This window comes from Sorex fumeus, unplaced genomic scaffold (assembly GCF_029834395.1).
Source record: "Sorex fumeus unplaced genomic scaffold, SorFum_2.1 ptg000037l, whole genome shotgun sequence".
NCBI classification, from domain to species: Eukaryota; Metazoa; Chordata; class Mammalia; order Eulipotyphla; family Soricidae; genus Sorex; species Sorex fumeus.
The window spans coordinates 46,760,103-46,777,927 of record NW_026606094.1 but is presented as its reverse complement, the minus strand read 5'-3'; positions in this window follow the sequence as shown (position 1 = coordinate 46,777,927).

Here is a 17,825-nt window from a genome sequence, read left to right as displayed (position 1 = left end):
AGCCGTCGCCACACTCCAGGATGCTTTCCGGACCCGACACATCATAAGACACTAAATACTCATCTTCCAGAATTGTCGTACCGTATTTGATAGGGTTCAAATATGGTAACACCTACGAGGGTGATTAGAGGTTGCCCCAAAAGCCTCTATCCCTCTCGGAAAGACTGGCAAGCTACCGAGAGTATTCCACCCGCATGGAAGAACCTGGCAAGCTATCCGTTGTGTATTCGATATGCCAAAACCAGTAACTACAACTGGTCTCATTCACCTGACCCTGAAGGCTTCACCAACATGGCAGCACTGAGAAGGATGAGAAAGGAGAGGCTGGCAAAATCTCAAGGCCGACCTAGGCTGCCACAACGAAGGAAGACAAAAATGATCGTCTGTACTTTCAATGCATACACTAGCATCAGATGCATCCATCGAGGACCTGATGGTACAAGCGCGAATGATCAAGTACGACATCATTGGTCTGACCGAGACAAGAAGGCACCAATCTCACCATGCAGTTTTTGACACTGGAGAAGAATTGTTCCTCGGAACATGTGATAAAAGAGGTGTCGGAGGCGTCGGTGTCCTTGTCAACACAAACTTGGCCAAGAGCATTGATTCATTCGAATGCCTAATAACCCGAATCGGACGTTTACCTTTGAATAGATGTGGCCCACTGCCTGCAGTTTCTATCTTCATTGTCTACGCACCAACATCTCATTATGATGAAAGAGAAATTGAGAAGTTCTACATGGAGCTAGAGAAGTTCTATAAAGAAGACCACACCTTCTACAAGATCATTGTGGGTGATTTTAATGCCAAGATAGGACCGAGAAGATCAGCTGAAGAACTTCACATCGGGACCCATGGCCTAGAATGGAATGAACAGGGTGAGAGACTGTCTGAGTTCATCATGTTGACCAAGACCATCCATGGTAACTCACAGTTCCAGAAGGCAGAATCTACACGATGGACATGGGAGTCTCCCGGTGGACGATTCCACAACGAAATAGACCACATCATATTCAATCGATGGTTTTGCCTGACTGATGTCGCTGTTGTCCCAAAATTTTGAACGGGATCGGACCACCGTCTCCTTTGTGCAAAATTCTACTTCACAGAGTGGGGAGAAAGGGCTGCAAAGTTCAAAAAGAGAACTCCCAGAATGACCACCAACTGGGAACTCTTTGGTACTATTGCGGCAACATGGGAAGATGCCATTGTTGACAACATTGACGAGGAATACGATCGACTGGTTCAGCACCTCCATGAATGTGAGAGGAACGCCAAGAGAGAGATAGTCACAAAAAATCGCCTATCTTCGAAAACTCTTGAGCTAATTCGCCAGCGTGGTTTGGCGCATGCCTCAGGCAACTGCAAGCTAACGTCCGAGCTCGCAAAGCAGTGCAGAGTTGCAATCAAGGAAGACCTCAAAGAGAGAAGAGCAGAAGTACTGGTAGATGCGGCAGAAGCCGGGAAAAGTATTCGTAACGCCCGCCTGTCCTTCGCCAACTACAAGACCAAGATGACTGCCCTCCGACGTCCTGATGGATCCATCACATCCTCCAGAACGGCAATGGAGAAGATTATCCATGACTTCTACTCAAATCTCTTCGATAGCCATGTCCACTTGCCGACATACCAAATTCCACAGGATGGATATGTCATTCCCAACGTTCTCCCTTCCGAAATCCAACACGCCATTTCGTTGGTAAAGAAACAAACAGCACCCTGCCCAGACAAGGTCAGACCTGAACACCTGAAGAACCTGCCGTCAGTACTCATCAATACACTGGCTCGGCTCTTCACTTGCTACCTGTCTGAATGCAAGGTTCCGTCCCAATGGAAAACCAGCAGGACCGTACTACTGTTCAAGAAGGGAGACATCCATGACATTGGCAACTATCACCCGATCTGCCTATTGTTTGTCATCTACAAGTTGTTCACTCGAGTCATCCTAAATAGGATTGGCAGAACACTAGATGAAGAACAACCATGCAAGCAAGCCGGGTTCCACAAAGGATTCAGCACCATCGACCATATCCACACGATAACCAAGCTCATTGAGGTTTCTCGGGAGTTCAAGATGCCGCTCTGTTTAACGTTCATTGATTTAAAGAAGGCCTTTGATTCTGTTGAGAGGAAGCGGTCATTGAAGCCCTAGCCAATCAGGGCATTCAAGCCCAATACATCAGGATCCTCCGTGAGCTGTATTGCGGATTCACTACCAGGATCTCACCATTCTACAAAGAAGTGATCGTTGAAGTCAAGAGAGGGGTGCGGCAGGGTGATACCATTTCACCGAAACTCTTCAGTGCCAACCTCGAGAACATCATGCGACGACTGGAATGGGAAGGAATGGGAGTGAAGATAGATGGTCGGCAACTACACCACCTCCGCTTTGCTGATGACATTGTTTTAATAACACCAAACATCAGCCAACTGGCCGTGAGTGTGGAAAGGTAGGACTATAGCTGAATCTTACGAAGACAATGTTTATGAGAAACAGCCTTGTTCCTGATGCCCCATTAGCTCTCAATGGAATGACCATCTCCGAATGCAACAGCTATGTGTACCTAGGTCGAAAGGTCAACATGACAAATGACCTGGCACCCGAGCTGTGCAGGAGGAAGAGAGCGGCTTGGAACGCCTTCAAGAACGTCGAAGAAATAGCTAAGAGGACGAAGAACCTCCGGCTCCAGGCACATCTCTTTGATTCCACTGTTCTTCCTGCATTAACATATGCCTCAGAGACCTGGGCCCTACGCAAACAAGATGAGAACGCTATTCAGGTCTCCCAAAGAAGAGTAGAAAGAGCTATGCTTGGAATATCACGTTTCACTCAAATGAGAGAAAGAATTGGGAGTTCTGACATCCGTCAACGATCAAGCATCAGGGACGTTGTCTCATTTGCCAAGGTGTCGAAAATCAGATGGGCTGGTCACGTAATGAGATTTAAAGACGACCGCTGGACTAGAGCTGTTACCGACTGGATTCCACGGGATGTCAAAAGACCGCGTGGCCGCCCACCTTCCAGATGGTCAGACTTCTTCGTCAAGATCATGAATGATCGGTTTGAGGCCCTTCATGTTCCCGGAGCGAACAGATGCCATTGGGCTACACTAGCACGCAACAGGGACAAATGGAGACGTTACTGGCGCCCGCTCGAGCAACTCGACGACTAACGGGAAGTTAAGTGATTAAGTGACCTCTGCCTGGATTTACTAAAAGTTCTTCCAGAGAATAAAACAAACAAGGATGAAATAATCACGGATATTGTAAAGAGTTGTTATTATTGAAATCAACTCTAAGGATCTTTTACTCAATGTGAGAAAGATGACCATTACTCAACTCTTTCATGAGAACTTTATATTAAAAAATGGACAAATGAGGGCTGAAGAGATAGCACAGCGGGAAGGGTGTTTGCATTGCACGCAGCTGACCCGGGTTCGATTCCCAGCATCCCATATAGTCCCCTAAGCACTGCCAGGAGTAACTCCTGAGTGCAGAGCCAGGAATAACCCCTGTATATCACCGGGTGTGACCCAAAAAGCGGACAAATAAGAAGGTTTTAGGAGAGGAATGTTTGTAGATCATCAACACAATCTTTTTTGACATAGAAGGTGATACAATGATTTTTCTAGGGACTCTCAGCAAAGGAATAGTAATAAAATGGAGAACCTAGAATTTTCCTGATATCAACCCATACTTTTCTGTTATTTAAAAACCCTTTGCTCTTTCTATTGTACAATGTTACTTACTGATAGAAATATAAATTTCACAAACATCTCCAAATCTTTATGTTGTTATTAGCAGAGTTAACATGAGAAAAGGAAAAGTCAGGCAATTTAGCAGAGAATAAAGCTTAAGTAAGAAGTGCAGATGAGATGAAAAATCTTGCAACCCAAATAAATTAATTTTCTGCTATAACCTCTAATTTACCAACATGTCCTTGGTTTGGATGTTAACCTTTCCTGGTAATTAAAGTTTGAGTGTTTAAGGAAAAACAATGTGTTTGACCACTAGCAAGACCTTAGGAAAATGTCACTGTGAAGGCAAGTTATTTTTCATCTGTTTAGTAAACTTTTTGACTGATGAAAAATCAATAGTTGACCAAATTCTTCTTGCAACTGCTGTTTGTCTGATGTACCTCCTATGTTATTTGAAAACAATAGTTTAAACACTAATGAGAAAAATCGCCAATGGCTGATGTGGTACTGCCTTAAATAGATTTGTAGCTGATAAGTGACTGATAAGGTGTTTGCTTGAAACATTTTTTGAAGGACAAATCCATTATTTGTTGCCACTTGTCCAAGGTTCATTGGGAAATTAACTTTAATTATTCCTGAAGGTGCCAGAACATAGTGACTTCTCCTAAAAACAAAGACAAAAAAAGGGCCAACACTACTAGTCACTTATTTGAGAAATTTTTTTCATAAATTAAAACATTAAAACTGGTTAATTAAACCACTAGACAGTTTTTCTTTAGTATATACTGCATTAAATTAATTTTTCCTCCTCAACGCAGATGCAGAAGAAAAGTAGTAGCTTTCTAACATTGCATTTTAACATTGCATTAAAAATATATTGAAATAAGTTGTGGAAACCTCAGTCATTTTTATGTCTAATAACTATGTTACTTTCCATTTCCTTTCAACTTTGTGTATTGCATTCATACCTTCTCCATCTTCTTTCACCCTAAACATACTGAGAAGACTATCAGAAGCATAAACCAGAAACTCATTTAAAAGGAAGTTAAAAGAAAAAGTAAGAAGATGCTGATAGACAAGGTAAAGAAACTACCAAAATGTTAGAGCTCCTTATCTCTATAGTCTGCATATAATTTTGGGTTTGTTACAAAGAAAAAGCTTTATTTGTTTCCTTAGAATAAAAATTACAAAGAAGCAATGTAGCACTGGAAAGAGGTTTTCTTGAAAGTGCTTTTACCAGGGCAAATGGAAGACAGTCAAGGGTATAAGACCCAGTATAACTCTCTGAGCGTTTCATGGAATCTTTTATGATTATTTTTGATTGTAAGTATAAAGCAGGGCAGATTTCTTTGAGTTTTATGAGAAGTGGGAGGCTTCCCTCATCTCACCCCCCACACACTTACAAACAAACAAGACCCCATCTCTTTTAGCTTCTTTTAATCTTCTATCCAGGAGTTACTGTGTTAGATTTTGCTGGTATTGATACACATAAACAACTTTTTCTCTCATCTAAAGTTCACCCTTAATTCACATTAGGATGTTGTTCATGACCTCCATCTATGTCCCTGAAGATTTCAGAGGAAATATTTATACTGAACTGACTCTGGAAATTGTCTGGGAGAAACAAAGTTTACACAGAACTTTACAAAATAGTATCATATCAAGCACAGCTACAACTTCCTGTTGAATCTGTAAAATAGTTTCTCAAAGCCAACCACTACTAACTACTATGAATTATAAAAGACTCTGAAGACTTAGAACAATAAACTTATATTTTATAACAGTGATTTTATATCATGATTTTAGATATGTCTAAAACATGTGATTGACACCCTTACTCCCAATAATTTGTATCACAAGCTTGTCCCTACCTGCCCGCCCTCCCCCTGGCCAATTTCACTGTGAATCTGGTAGTGATCCATTAGACTGATTGCATGACCCATGGATTGATTACAACTCACAGTATACATCATGCTCTGCACCATAAAATGAAGAACTTTTCTCCTAAACTTGAAATATTTCAAGAGCCATGATGTCTTAAAAAATTTATATTAAGAGTCAAAAACATAGTACAGGGAATAAAGTGCTTATGTTACGCACTATGCCCCCCAAGGCCTACGTTCAATACCTGGCACCACATATGGTGAATCAACAATTTATAAATATTCTCCAAGTAATTTAATATGTGACCAGAATTAAGACTAATACTGGTCACTGGAGAAACTAATAATAAAAAATTCTTCAAGTTCCTTTATTAAATTTTAAAGAATCTCACCTGATAATGTTATATCGTACAAGTGGTCCCCATTTTAGGGGAATTAAAGATTAAACTTAAAAGATGATTTGAAAAAGAAAAAAAGATGATTTGATAGAAGTTTCGTATCTGACAATGGTGAATAAATATTGTGCCGATAGGAAAACTTAACTTTGAATGTTGAACTAGAATATTATATTCCATACTTCTAGTAGAATATTTAATTAATTACACTAGATACTAGATCATTCATTATATGTAGCACTGTACCACTGTCCTCCCGTTGTTCATCGATTTGCTTGAGCACATACCAGTAATGTCTCACAACAAATTGTCAGACTTGTTGTTACTGTTTTTGGCATATCAAATATGTCATGGGTAGCTTGCCAGGCTTTGCCATGCGGGCGAGATACTCTTGGTAGCTTGCCAGGCTCTCTGACAGGGGCGGAGGAATCGAACCTGGGTCAGCCACGTGCAAGGCAAAAGCCCACCCGCTATGCTATTGCTCCAGCCCATCACTATATAACAAGCCTCTTATTAGATGATTTTTTTCCCAACTATAGGCAAATGTCAGTGTTCTAAACACGTGAATAGTAGCACAGACAACAACAGATAAGTAGATAATGTTATCATTTATACAGAATTAAATAGTTTTCAGTCACTGAAAAATATAAAACATTGTCTTTCATGAACTAGAGGATCTCATAATAAGTAAAATATGTCAAAATTAAAAAAGAGATATTGGGCGCATTCACTCTTACATAAACAAAGCAAGAAGACAAATAATATTCAATGTACACAAACACTTAGATTATGATGTCAGAAGTGAGATCATCAAAAGTGAGGAGAATGAATGGGAAGGGTCTGGGACAATGATAGAAAAATATTGGCATTTTGAATGTTTAAATCTGTTGTCAATGTTTTTCCCCTAGAACACAAACATTTTTGCTCTTGTAAAATACATAAAAATAAATATAGTAGGTCAGGCTAAGCTATGACGTGTTAAGTGTACTAAATATATTTTGCTTTGTTTGGGGGTCACACCCAGAGTTACTCAGATCACTCTTTGTGGGCCTCGGGTATAACACATGGTATCAGGGATCCACCTACACTAGACCACACACCAGGCAAGCATCCTTCCTTCTGTATTCTTTCTGCTCTCATATTATATATATTTTCTTGTGTTATGTTTTCCACTGAAGATGTGTTGATCAGGATGTAAACCCATTGTTAAGTCAAGGATTTGGATTAATTCACTCAACAGGTTGTTTACCAGTTTACACTGTTCATTAAGTATAATTTTTTAAAGCGGCTTATAACCTCTGTTTTTCCACTTGAGCAGCAGAATTATTGAAGGCCAATGAGGTCTAAGATCTTGGACTCTAGCTTTGGACACAGAACAGGTTGTTAAAGAGCTGCTTCAGGTCTATGCGACCTTTCCCCTAGTGAGCTTTATTTCCTTGAACAGAAACTAGATGCCTGAGTGCTGACAAAAGGAAACGGACTGGACTGCAGCTCCACAGTGACCTTTTACCTACTAAACTTCCCCTTGTTAACTCGGGTGCCAAGTTTACCTCGCAGACCTCGAGTGTGGGAGCAACCTCTCACCGACTTTGCTGGTACCTGCTTGGCTTCTAGAAGACTGTCTGTGTTCTTGCCTTTAAACACAATGTTAATGAAAACTATGCGTGACAGAAGGTAACTTAATTTTCAATTTTAAGAAAAATGAATCTACGAATTTGTCCCTGGAAAAAAAAAGCAATCTCTTTAATACTCAGTGCATTCGTAGGTACCCATAATAGTTGAAAGAAGAGAAGAGATACAAGAATGTTAATGTAAAAGGTGTGAAATTTAAAAAAAGGGGGGGGGGCTGTGAGCTTCCACACCTTTTCTGTTTGCATTTCCTCTTTGGACTCTCAGTGCTGACTATTCAAACACAGCCAGGCCTCTTTCACCAAAAATAAGTATGTCATCCAAACTCGGTATTGTCAGATTCTTAATTTTATTTTCAAATGAGAACTAAACTGATAAGGAACTGTGTGTTTACTGTTAAAGCTAAAGATAGTTTTCTTTTTTTGGCAAAGTCTAACGGCGGTTGTAAATATGAGTGGTCACTACACACACGAACACACACACACACACACACACACACACACACACACACACAGTTTGTGTCCTTGAAGAAACTAACTTGCTGTTGATTTTCCAGAACCTTTGAGTTTGTTGAAGTCAGCTTCACAGTGGCCTGATTTGAATCAATATGATAATAGACATTCCTAAAGTATCAGAAAGGCTACTATTAAAAGTCTTAGAATTCATAAGCCCCAGAAGAGTATGGGAACAATACTGAGAGTTAGACTATTTTATACTATTTATCTGACTTGACAATTTATCTTATGCCTCATTATTGCAAGTGAAAGTGTTGTTAATTTTTTTTCATAGTTTAGGTAATTGCAATATATTTAAGGTTTATCATAACAGTATAACAGTACTGCATCTCTACTAAAGTGTCCACTACTAAAGTGCCCACAAACCTCTACCACTGCCCCAGTGTCAACTCTAGCCTGGCCTTCTTTCCCTCAAACCCATCCCTGACTACATGGTATTTGATTTTGCATTTCAATGCCAAGGTTGGGTATGGGTTATTTGTTGGGTATGGGTTATTCTTCTGGTTTGTCTCTCCATATTGCACATGAGTGAGATCATCTGGTATTCATTCTTTTCCCCTGATATGTTTTGCTTAACATGATAACTTCCAACTTTATCCACTTCATTGCAAAATACATAATCTCATCTTTCCTTATATCTACATAGTATTTCATTATATATATATATCTACCACAACTTTATTATCCATTTTTCTACCTTCGGACTTTTGGATTCCTTTCATATCCTAGCTTTTGTGCTTAGTTAAAATTAACACAGATGTGCAGTTATCTTTTCCAATTAATGCTTTTCAGCTTGGAGGTAGGAGCCAAAAGAGTGGAATTACTGGCTCAGATTACTGGCTCTATTTTAACTCTTTTGAGAAATTTCCATAGAGTTTGAACCAAACAACATTCCCACCAACAGTGAATAAGGAATTCCATTCTTGCCATATTCCTGCCAATATAATTTGTTTCTAAGCATTCTGATATATGCCATTCTCACTAGTTTCATCCCATTGTTTTGTTTAATTTTTATTTCCCTTATAATAAGTGATGATGAGGACTTTTTTTATAACTTTTAGTCATCTGTATATCTTCTTTGAAGAATAACAGATAGAAATAAAAACCAGGAACTGTTTTTTTTGGTGTGTTTTTATTTCTCAGCTTTGTTTTATCCACAGTGATTTATAATGTTACAATACTGTCAGTGGTAGGATTATGGATACAATCTTCCAAAATCAGACCCTCCACTGCAGTGCCTATTTACCTCAAGCTGCCCAGAAGAGGGATCACTGAATCATATTAAAGTTCAATTCTTAGGGGTTTGTTTTTTTTGACATTCCACATTGCTTTCCAAAAATGGATAAGTATATATCCCCACCAGCTGTAGATAAAGGTCTCTTTTCCCACACATCTATACCAACACTATTATTATTATCATTATTATTATCATGATTATTATTATTGATTTGTCTCAATCTCAATGGTGTGAGGTGATATCTCATTGTTATTTGATTTTCATTTCCCTAACAATCAGTGATGCTGAGCAATTTTTCTCATAAACCTCTGACCATCTGTATGTATTCTTTTTTAAAAAAATTTATTTATTGAATCACTGTGAGAACAGTCACAAAGCCTTTCAGTTTAAGTCTCGGTTGGTCATACACTGATCACACACCCATCCCTTTGGCAGTGCATATTTTCCACCACCAAGGACCCCAGTATACTCCCCCTCACCCCTCTCCCTGCCTGTGTGGCATATTTCCACTTTACTCTCTCTCTACTTTGCTCACACTCAATATAACAACAAAAGACCCACTACTATTATTTGGAATTTTCCCCAACAATCAGACCTGCCAAAATGACATCATTAGATAATTTGTTTTCTATTGCTGATTATGAAGAGCATATGATGTCACGTGGCCGCTTTTTCGGCCACGTGATTTTGGATTTCTGATATTCTAGTAATAAGTCTGGAGGGATTACTGCCAAAAGCCGCTGGGTTCTGAGATTGGTTTTTGTGCCTCTGAGATCATGGTCGTTCAGGAGCTGGAGGAAGCATTCGTGGGTGGCAACGCTTCTGTCAGGGCAGGGAGCAGGACAAGTTCCACCCCCATCCCATGAGGCCCCGCATGCCTTGTCACTGCAGTCTCATACCTGGCTGTCCATTAGGTTCTGAAAGATAGCAGCCACCGTGTCACAGCCACCAGGGGGAAAAGGCGGAGGGACAGCATGGGGCCATAGTTTAATGCACAGTCCAGATTCATTTCAGTTGAGCATTATATTTTACTCAAATTTTCTCACCACCATTCAAGTCTACCTTCCAGGGACAGATGCTAGGTCATTTACTTTCCATTGCTCACTTTGCAAATCAGGAAAGGTAATGGCTGCGCAGTTCTGAAGAATAGTCCTGGTGTCCACATACCGGAGCCATCCTTGTAGAAGCTCATGGTCTCCAGGATTCCATCTGGAGAAGGCGGGGAGATAGCACCCACCCCACCTGGGACCTCCCAGCGATATTGGCTTGGTATGAGGCCCAGAGAATTCTTTGGGTGTTGTGTATTCCGACCAGCCACATTTCTTCACTGCTGTGTGTAGCAAGATGGCCCGATCTGTATGTAATCTTTGAGGAAGTTTCTGTCCAAATGTTCTATAGAGTGTTGCCTGAGCACAAACAAGTGTGACTCAAAATTAAAGAATCAAAAATATTCCTAAAGAATAAAAGCCCATTTCAGATGAATTCACTAGTGAGTCTTACCAAAACTTCAAAGACAGTGCCCAAACTCCTCAAGATTTTCCAAAACATCAAAGAAATATTAATTCTTCATAACCACTTCTATGAAGCCAAAATTATTCTTTATACTAAAACGAGAAAGATAAATTAATAAAATAATTTATAGTCCATTGTCCCTGATGAACACTGATTCAAAGATCAAGAGAATCTTAGCAAACGTAATCTATTAATACACCAAAAGAATCATTCATCATGGATTTTATCCTACAGATACAAGTAGGGTTCAATAAACACAAATCAATTTATGTCAGTATTGTGTAAATGAATGATATTTTTACACTTGACATTGACAGTCTCATTGGGGGTTGGGAGGGCTCTTACAAATGGAATGGGGAGAGAGGATACAGGGTGATACTCAGAATGTACTTGAACACTAAAGTCAGGAATAATAAGTGGTTTCAGGTCCTAAGTCTGGTTCACTGATGCACTGATCACTAGAGAGTTTTCCTGAGAAGAATCTTGAGGTCAACCAGACCAAATGGGAAGAGGTATTTTGATCTATTATTAACTGTCTCAGATGCAGATGGAGGGACTAACTTCCTGGACAAAACATAACCCCATTTAAACTAGCATTTCTTTTTTAAAAATTTTTTATTAGTGAATCACCGTGAGGTACAATTACAGACTTAAAACCTTTTGTGCTTGCGTTTCAGTCATATAATGATTGAGTACCCATCCCTCGACCTGTGCCCATTCTCCACCACCAGTGATCCCAATATCCCTCCCACCACCCCCACCCTATCTCCCCATCCTATCCCCCCTCTGTGGCAGGGCATTCCCTTTTGTTCTCTCTTCTCTTTTGGGTGTTGTAGTTTGCACTAGAAGCATTGAGTGGCCATTGTGTTCAATCTATAGTCTACATTCAGCTCACATCTCCTAACCCAAGCTGGTCCTCCAAATACCCTTTACTTGGTGTTCCCTTCTCTATCTCAGCTTCATTTACCCCATCATTTGAGGCTGGCTTCCAAGCCATGGAGTAAACCTCCTGGTCCTTATCTCTACTATTCTTAGGTGTTAGTCTCCATTCTGTTACTTTATATTCCACAGATGTGTGCAATCTGTCTATGTCTCTCCCTCTCTTTCTGACTCATTTCACTTAACATGATACTTTTCAGATTGATCCTTTTAAAATTTTATGACTTCATCTTTTCTAACAGCTGCATAGTATTCCGTTGTGTATGTGTACCAAAGTTTCTTTAACCAGTCATTTGTTCTTGGGCACTTGGATTTTTTCCAGATTTTAGCTATTGTAAACAGTACAGCAATGAACACACAAGTGCAGATGTTATTTCTACTATACTCTTTTGCTTCTTCAGGATACATTCCCAAAAGTGGTATATCTGGGTCAAATGGGAGCTCAATTTATAATTTTTTGAGAATAGTTCATACTGTTTTCCAAAAGGACTGAACCAGTAGGCATTCCCACTAGCAGTGAAGGAGAGTCCCTTTCTTCCACATTTTGAAACAAACAAAAGAAAGTGAGATTGACAATCAATAAACTTTTTTACTGCCAACATATAGCCATACAATTCATGGTACATATTAACAGGGCAGTCCAAATTAATTAATAGAATAGATGAGATAGTAAGGAATGTTTGTACAATTCATTAACAGTTTGACATGGATATATAGTATGATAATGATACATTTTTAACCACCACCTCTTTATTGGATTAGCAAACAAATAATTAGAGGAATTGACCTTAAAACTAGGCCTTGTAATTAATTGTGATCCTTTTATTATTTGGAACTCATGAAAATATTATCTAGCTGTGGTTTTCTACTGTGAATTGATGACTAGTGCTGACCAGCACAAAAAGATTAAAAGCAACTGGAAAGTAGGAGTCAAACAGTGTTAAAACTGGCGGGGCCTTGTCAAAGTCAGAAATTTTTCAGAGAGAATTCTATCTGGACCCACTTGTGAGGACTGTGTAAAGAAAAAAATGTTTTGGTTTTTGGTAATAAATAATTTCTGCTTGGTAAAAAATAATCTCAGGAAATTTAGGCATTGATCAGCAGAGAGAAAGTACAAGTCACAGAATTGGAAGTAAAGTTTCAGCTGACAGTAAGTCAATGTCAGTTTACACAGAATAATTGGCAGAAATGGCATGTGAGAGAAAGGTATGACTGTAGAGTTCATTGGAATGGAGTCTCCCAAGCCTCTTGGTATGTCCCAAGGAGGCTTGAAATAGAAGGCAGGAGAGTGACAGCCAATTCCCTCTCCTGATTCCACTTTCCAATTAGGGCAAAGGCCTACTTGAACAAGTATTTTCAAATTCTTCCACCTATTCTTTGGCTTCGTCTAATTTAAGTTTTAGAAAATTGTATTTATTTTTTAATACATTTGTTTTTCTTATGATGAAGTCATGGGCTAGAGCGATAGCACAGGATAGGGCATTTGCCTTGCATGCGGCTGACCTGGGGTCTATTTCTCTGCCCCTATCGGAGAGTCCAGCAAGCTACCGAGAGTATCTCACCCACACGGCAAAAGCCTGGTAAGCTACGCGTGATGTATTTGATATGCCAAAAACAGTAACAACAAGTCTCACAATTTGTTGCGACACATTACTAGTGCCCTCTTGAGCAAATCAATGAACAACAGGAGGACAGTGCTGCAGTGATGAAGTGATGCAATTTTTTGCTTTGCATTTGGAAAAAATATGCATCAAACAAACTAATGAAAATATTAATAGATTCAACGAAATAAATGACCACTTTCGACATTTCCACCAAGGTATCATATTATGAGATGTTCCAAACTGGGCAGATTTATTTCCCTAACTCCAGAATGGGAAATACTTACTTGGCAATTAGAATAAGGAATGAGCAAATATAACCTGTGAAATTGCCTCCAACTAAGATATCAAAATCAAATAATACTATATCTTGTTGATAATGAGATTAGTTTAATTCTTATAAGTATATCAGGATGGTTGACTACTTTGTATTTCTGCTGATTTGTTCTGTGAAAAACGGAATATATTGATTGGAGGGTGGGGTGGAAAAGAATTAGATGGTTTCTTAAAAATTGCTGTAAACCAATGGTGTCATTTCATATATAACTTCTAGGCATAGTATTTTACAGAGCTCCCATCTGAGTTGATTGTGGATACCTATGAAATGCTAAAGAGGCTTCTGTGAAATTGGGTAAAAAAAATCATATTGTAGTACGTGTCATTAAATAACATCTGTGAAAGGAAAGGGAAGCAGAAAGACTAAAACCAAGATACAAATATGAAGCAGCTTCAACCTACCTTAAGAGTACAGAATTCCCAGTAGGGAATTTCATATGCAGAAGAAATAAACAGATCCTGGTGCTTCTTCATTACATGGATGTTTCATGAAAAGAGAACAGCCTCCATTAAAACACTGTGTGGATTCCTAAGATGCTGCAGCTGAAGGCTCTCAACTAATAGGATTCTATCTTATGGAGTGCACATATATATCACTTATTTATCCATTTCACTATGAATAGACAGGTTTGTTTTCAATTATTTCGTCTTACAGATAATGAACAATAAATGTACATACATCATTTTTTAATAATTTGTACAAGTGAAACACCATGAGGTACAGTTGTAGATTTACAAATTTTTGTGCTTGGGTTTCGATTATATAATGATCAAATACCCATCCCTCCACCAGTGCCCATTTTCCACCACCATGGATCCCAGTATCTCTCCCACACCCATTCCCCACATCTCACCCTGCCTCTGTGGCAGGGTATTCCCTTTTGTTCTCTCTCTCCTTTTGGGTGTTGTGGCCTGCAAAAGAGGCATTGAGTGGCAATCATGTTCGGTCCATAGTCTACTTTCAACATGCATCTCCTCTCCTGGGAGGATCCTCCAAACACCCTTTATTTGATGCTCCCTTATCTACCTGAGCTGCCCTTTCCCCTAGAATGCCCGGCTGGCCTCTAAGCCATGGAGTAATCCTCCTGGTACTGATCTCGGCTATTCTTGGGTATTAATCTCATACTTTGTTACTTTATGTCCCCCCAGATGAATGCAATCTTTTTATGTCTATCCCTCTCTTTCTGACTCATTTCGCTTAGCATGATACTTTCCATGTAGTACCACCTGTATGTAAATTTCATGACTTCATCTTTTCTAAAAGCTACATAGTACTCCATTGTGTAGATGTACCAAAGTTTCTTTAACCAGTCATCTGTTCTTGGGCACTCAGGTTTTTTCCAGATTCTGGCTATTGTAAAGAGTGCTGCAATGAACAAACAAGTGCAGATGTCACTTCGACTTATACATTTTTGCCTCTCTGGGATATATTCCCAGGAGTGGTATTGCTGGGTCAAATGGGAGCTCAATTTCTAATTTCTTGAGAATGGTCCATACTGTTTTCCAAAAGGGCTGAACCAGTCAGCATTCCCACCAACAGTGAAGTAGGGTCCCTTTCTCGCCACATCCGTGCCAATTTCGGTTGCTTTTGTTCTTTTAGATGTGGGCCAGTCTCTGAGGTGTGAGATGGTATCTCATTGTGATTTTGATCTGCATCTCCCTGATGATTAATGATGTAGAGCATTTTCTCATGTGCTTTTTTGCCATTCGGATTTCTTCTTTGAGAAAGTTTCTGTTCATTTCATTACCCCATTTTTTATGGGGTTGGATGTTTTCTTCTTGTGGAGTTCAACCAGTACTTTATATATCCTTGATATCAACCCCTTGTCCGATGTGTATTCGGCGAATATCCTTTCCCATTCTGTAGACTGTCTTTGTATTTTGGTCACTGTTTCTTTCTTGTGCAGAAGCTTCTTAGTTTAAGATAGTCCCATTTATCTATCTCTGTTTTCACTTGCTCGGCCAGTGGTTTGACATCTTTGAAGATACCATTAGCTTCGATGTCATGGAGGGTTTTACCAACTTTGTCTTCAATGTACCTTATGGTTTCCAGTCTGATGTTGAGGTCTTTAATCCATTTTGATCTTACTTTATGTACATACATCTTAATGCCCTCTGCTAGGAATAGAACAATAGTCAAGATATGCAACTGTGGAGAAATGAAGGAAATATCCTGAAAGTTTTTGTGGTTTCTGCTAATTGACTCTCAAAAGGTTTCACCATGTATTTGCTCTCACAATAATGTAGGACTGATTTTCACCAGCATGAGATGATGTCAGCTAGTTTTGTTAATAGCTTCTTTCAGAGTGGCTATCATCATGATAGAACAACACTTTCATTTTCTTCTTATTTTTTATTTTCCTAAACACTCTTCAGTTGAGCACATTCCTATATGTTCTTATGCATTTGGCTTATTTTTCTGTTTTTGTTAATTTTCGATTTCCTTTGCTTATTTTCCCATATTGTTTAATAAAAGCAAACAGTAACTGACACATTTTTAGGTGGCAAAAAATGCATTAAACCAATATTTAGAGCTGAGGCAAAAATTCATCTTACCTAGTCAAGATTTGCATAATTCATTACTTGATTGCTTTTTTTCTGATAAGACTGAATCCACAAGTACAAAAAAACAAATGTAGTTTGCTTTGGCGTTGTCATAGTGAGAGAAGAATTCTTATAAGAGTAATTATAACAGGAATCAAACCAAGGGCTGATTCAGAAGGAAGAGTTGTATATTCAAAAAAGAAGTATGACAACTGATAAAGAATCTCTTCTTTACTCACTTTCGGTAACGACTTAAAGTAGGCTTTGAGTTCTCATCTTACTTTTACTTTGTAATTACAGCCATGGCTATTTCTCTCCATTGTGTTTCTCCATTGTGCAACCAACCTACGGACTCTCTTTTCTTCTCTGCTTTATTAATGAAATCACCACTTTTGCCTTCAATTAGCACAGATTTTTATCACAGAACTTTTTTTGTTCTGTTTATGGGCCATACCCAGCAATGCTTAGGGGTCACTCCAGGAGAGGCTTTGGGGACCATATGTAATACTGTGACTGAACCTTTGATAAAGTCTAGATGTACTACTAGCAAAAGGGCCTGTCTCATTGTTTTTCTCCAAAATCTCAGCACCTTTCTTCTTTGCTTATAAGCAACTTTTCTAACTTTATAATACAGATGACATGTCAACTTCTCCAGGAGTCTTCCTTGACTGCTTACTTCCTGCCCCACCCTCAATATATCTTATATGCATCACGCTATATTTTTTCCTTAAAATTCTTTAAATGGGGGTATGGTGCTGCCAGCAGGTCAATCAACACCTGTGAGATGAGTGCATCAGCAGCCTGATGGTGACTTCAGACTTCTAGATACCTCAAAATTGCTGCCTTTGGCCAGACCAAGTTTGACCAAAAATTTGGAGCCAAGTTTACCAAGAAAGAAAATAGTCAAAAGTTAGGTATGTGGGAGACACACCCACAAACCACCTCCGGCTCAGCTATATAATTGGAGGCAAGGCCTCTCTGGTTCCTGATCAAACTGCTAAATGGCCATGATCCCAGAGACTCAGAAACAAATCTTGGAACCCAGCAGCTTTTGGCAGAAATGTGTCTGGCCCTCGCAGTAGGTTACTGGCACTGGGCCAACCCAGATGGGAATAGGTTTCATTCCTTGGCCTGTTCTCCCTGGCGGCTTGGTGGCCGGCAGTGTTGAGACATGCAGGGCCTCATGGGGTTGGGGTGGAGCTGGCCCTTGCCTCCTCATCCCAATGAGACCTGAGTTGCCACCCACGAACGGCCTCTCTGGCTCCTGATCAAGCTGCTTAACGGACATGATCCAAGAGATTCAGAAGATAAATCTCAGAACCCAGTGGCTTTTGGCAAAAATGCGTCTGGTCCCCTCAGTAGGTTACCAGTTCCAGGCCACCCCAGGGGGAAAAGGGTGCTGTCCCTCCACCTGCTCCCCCTTGGCAGCTCAGTGACCGCCATCCTCCAGAGGCCATTGGACAGTCAGGTTTGGGCCTGCAGTTACGAATCACATGGGACCTCACGGGATGGTGGTGGAGCCGGCCCTTTCCT